The following is a 5000-nucleotide window of genomic DNA, read 5'->3' as shown; positions in this document are numbered from 1 at the left end:
TTATTATAATAACTCGTTCATAAATTCACAATTAAATTAATAAAAAAAATTGAATGACTGATTGGTAACTCCAAACCGGTTAATTCATTTTTAAGATATTCTGATATCAACTCAATAAGTAAATTAGAGAACATACATAAAAAGAATTATTAATAGGGAGTCGAGATTGATCGTGAATCTGAATAGGTTTAATTTTCCTACAGGGAATGAATGAAATGGGTAGCTACCTGATGTAGTTCCCAACTGGCAGTTTCAATGGAAATATTGAATTTATAGAGACAGAAGAACATACAGAGTTCATTAGCGGGTTCAAAGGATTATTTTCTTGAGCCAATTATAGGTCCCAAAGGATTATTTTCTTGAACGTTTCGACAAATTTTTCCTCCGTAAAACTTAAAACCAAAACAGACTGGTAGATGGAGACGTCTGCATACAGGCATACGACTAATGGATCGAGGCAAAGAACAATAGATGAGGAGATGCAAGAAGAGCATCATCGATTACTTAAAAGAACTAAAGAAATTTGATGATGAGGATGTTAGCCATGGTATAAACAAGTAGTACTGTGCTCCAGTCTATTTTGGTTTAAATGATTTCAAGTTTTGGATCACCTGCAGCTTCTCGGTTATTTTCTCCTTACTGCTGCCCTCACTCTACCCTCGAATTTTATCTTGCTGTTTGTTTCCACTTCGCTCATTCGTTTTCGGCTTTTTAAAATAGTTTCCCCTACCGTGTCTCACTCCATGACTGTGATTTACGTTTCTACGGCGTCTCTCAATATTCACTAGTGATTTCTCCTAATTATCTTCTTAATTCTTTTACCTGATTTTCAGTTTTTCTGTTATTCATTTCTATATTTACTGTTTCTTTCCAACTATGTTCTCCAGATTCTCTACCTCGCTTCATCAGCTTCAAGGTCTTTAGATAATCTACAGTATAGACCTTGATCAGCTTGATATGTATATGTTATCCGAATTTCTTTTTCTTTTTTTCTCTTAGTTGCTTCCATCTACTCTCTTCATCATTACGTTGTCTTTTTCCTCAGTTGTGCATTCATCTTCCCTTTCTTTTCAGACATTTTGTCTTGACTTCTTTTTCTCCAACTTATTTTTTTTTAATCCTCGTACAAAAAATCCTCACTATTCCAGATAAGCAGCCAAATATTGAAACTATCGGATGCAATCAAGAATTTTTATAAATTTCACTCATGATCTGGTTTTATGTTTGAGTTTTGTGATCGATAGTTTATCTCTCGTTAATAAAAAAAATGACACATGCACGCACACAGATAATACGGGTTGGTAGAAAGATAAGGCGTGATAAGAGAAGCAGTTCGCCGGTTACAACGATGGTCTGGTTTATTTCCGCAATATCCTCTTTTTATAAACTTAAAAATTTACTAAACAATTCAACGAGGGTCTTTTGGGCAATTATATTATTAATACATAAAGTTGGTTATTAAAATCAATGAAAATTTTCGAACGACGACATAGTACTCAAAGTCTTAATAGTACTGAGCCGTTTCTTCTGCCAACGAGATGACTGTCGTTGATAAGAAGGCATCTGACGGATGTGTTGTTCAGTTTAGGCTCTAGGGCTTTATCTAACCGAGTTGCTTTATAAGAAGCATTGTTTTCATATCAACAACCAGCAGTCTCTCTCTTTCTCCCTCTCTTTCTGTGTCTGTTTGTATGTCTCTCTTTCTTGCTCTTCATCTCAAGCTATCACCTGGAAGAAGAGGCCATCATCTTGATTTACCCTGACAAGCAACTGTGAGTTTAGAACATTTTCCTCTTTGTATGGGTGGCATATGTTATTAAGCTCTTTTCAATTACTGTTTTTGTTAGCATGTAATGTCCTTCACTGAAGATTAAGCAGGAATCTACTGTGATTTTAGTAAGTATATAACATTCACATCCATCCTTTTACTTGAAATTCTTGTAAAATATTAGAAATGTGGTAAGTTAGCCATTCTATCCCAATCGTGTTACATTGCATCTCATCATCTGACTCGAAACTAATCCCACGTCACTCGAACCAGTGTTCCAATAGTGGCTTAATCTCCTACCGGTATAACAATATAAAAGTGCTATTAGAACTGTTGTACTAATTATATTTACCGTTGGAAATCTCTCTTAAGAGTAAAATAGAATTGAAAACATGATAATACTCTTGACATTAAAGAACATTAGAATTGTACACATTATTAGAAAATTACTGTATTAAAAAACTGAATGACAATGGGGGCGCTGATTGGTAGTGACATTTGAATATGATCAAGAATTATTACGCTGAATTATAAAGAACTGAACAAGAATCTGAAAATCATCACTAGCATAATCTTAGTCCGTCATCCTTTAATATCTTAATGTTTTTTTAAGATATTCTACGAAAATAAGGTAATGTTTAGGCTGTCAGGAGGCAGATAATTTTTAAAAATTTATTTTCTGTATCTGAACGTCTTCTGGATAAACTGTGTTGTTATGTCCTATACACTCTTAACTGGTATGACCTTTTTCTCGGTTCTCCTTTGGCAATAAAAGTTCTTCTGAAATCCTGCAGGCTACCAGCTTGGGTGTCGCTGACATTTACTTGATAATCAGCTAAATACCTTACAGACTGGAGTGGACATGATCTTAGACAGTGAACCTGTTCTTATATAGTATATATATATATATATATATATATATATATATATATATATATATATATATATATATAAGATATATATATATATATATATATATATATATATATATATATAGATATATATATATATAGATATATATATATATATATATATATATATATATATATATATATATTATATATATATATATATATATATATATATATATATATATATATATATATATATATATATATATATTATATATATATCTATATATATACATATATATATAATTATATATATATATATATATATATATATATATATATAGATAATAATCTAAAAAAAATACCAATATATATTATATATATATATAGTTATATAATAGATATTATATCTATCATCTATATATCCTATTATATATATTATGGACAACATAATTGTATATATATATATATATAATATATATATAAAAATATATATATAGAATATATATATATATATTATATATATATATATATATCAATTCCCAGCTACAAATGTCCCTTTTAATATCTAAATTCACTTTACCTCCCAAATGATATATTTTCATATAAATGTACCGAAAGGGGAATTTTTTTAATTGATAATAATTTCGTCCCCCCCCATGGGATCGAACCCAAACCCACCGTCCAGTGGACGGGGACGAAAATCAGGACGGTCCCCCCCATGACGCTATCCAATCAGCCCCAAACAGAGACGCTATAAGTTCATATCGATTCTGACCTTAAAACAAATCACCCTCGATCTGGATTGCTTTCGTAATTATTAATCGATATGGAAACCCCGTCTACCCCATTTTGGTTTTTTGTTTTTGGGGCCAATTCGAGCGTTTGACAGCACGTAGCCTTTTGTTTATGAAATAATTTAATCACATCGAACCGTGATCCATTTATATATCAAAAATTCAAGCTACAAATGTCCCCCTTTAAAATATCTAAATTCACTTTTTTTACCTCCCAAATAAGATATATTTTCATAGATGTACCGAAGGGGAATTTTTTAATTGGATAATAATTTCGTCCCCCCATGGGATCGAACCACCGTCCAAGTGGACGGGGACGAAATCAGGACGGTCAGTGACGCTATCCAATCAGCCGCCAACAAGAGACGCTATAAGTTCATATCGATTCTGACCTTTTACAAATCACCCTCGATCTGGATGCTTTCGTAATTAGAATCGATATGGAACCCCGTCTACCATGTTGGCCAATTCGAGCGTTTGACAGCACGTAGCCTTTTGTTATGAATAATTATCACATCGAACCGTGATCCATTTATATATCAATTCAAGCTACAAATGTCCTTTAATATCTAAATTCACTTTACTCCCAATGGATGATATTTTTTCTATCATATGTACCGAAGGGGAATTTTTTAATTGATAATAATTTCGTCCCCCCATGGGATCAAACCACCGTCCAAGTGGACGGGGACGAAATCAGGACGGTCAGTGACGCTATCCAATCAGCCAACGAGACGACTATAAGTTCATATCGATTCTGACCTTACAAATCACCCTCGATCTGGATGCTTTCGTAAATTAGAATCGATATGGAACCCCGTCTACCATGTTTGGCCAATTCGAGCGTTTTTGACAGCACGTAGCCTTTTGTTATGAATATTATCACATCGAACCGTGATCCATTTATATACAATTCAAGCTACAAATGTCCTTTAATATCTAAATTCACTTTACCTCCCAAATGATATATTTTCATATATGTTACCGAAGGGAATTTTTTTAATTGATAATAATTTCGTCCCCCCATGGGATCGAACCACCGTCCAAGTGGACGGGGACGAAATCAGGACGGTCAGTGACGCTATCCAATCAGCCAACAGAGACGCTATAAGTTCATATCGATTCTGACCTTACAAATCACCCTCGATCTGATGCTTTCGTAATTAGAAATCGATATGGAAACCACCCCGTCTACCATGTTGGCCAATTCGAGCGTTTGACAGCACGTAGCCTTTTGTTATGAATAATTATCACATCGAACCGTGGATCCATTTATATATCAATTTCAAGCTACAATGTCCTTTAATATCTAAAATTCACTTTACCTCCCAAATGATATATTTTCTATATGTATCCGTACCGAAGAATTTTTTAATTGATAATAATTTCGTCCCCCCATGGGATCGAACCACCGTCCAAGTGGACGGGGACGAAATCAGGACGGTCAGTGACGCTATCCAATCAGCCAACAGAGACGCTATAAGTTCATATCGATTCTGACCTACAAATCACCCTCGATCTGGATGCTTTCGTAATTAGAATCGATATGGAACCCCGTCTACCATGTTGGCCAATTCGAGCGTT

The 5000-nt window shown here is 33.7% G+C and overlaps 1 pseudogene; it reads left to right on the top strand.

Annotated features, from left to right (window-relative positions):
* Window positions 1-1549: 1549 nt before the first annotated feature.
* LOC135218519 (uncharacterized) overlaps window positions 1550-5000 on the top strand; it is a 24397-nt pseudogene continuing 20946 nt past the window's right edge.

Source organism: Macrobrachium nipponense, chromosome 9, assembly GCF_015104395.2.
Source record: "Macrobrachium nipponense isolate FS-2020 chromosome 9, ASM1510439v2, whole genome shotgun sequence".
NCBI classification, from domain to species: Eukaryota; Metazoa; Arthropoda; class Malacostraca; order Decapoda; family Palaemonidae; genus Macrobrachium; species Macrobrachium nipponense.
Note: the sequence above shows the minus strand (reverse complement) of the source record. Positions and strands in the feature narration are given on the sequence as shown.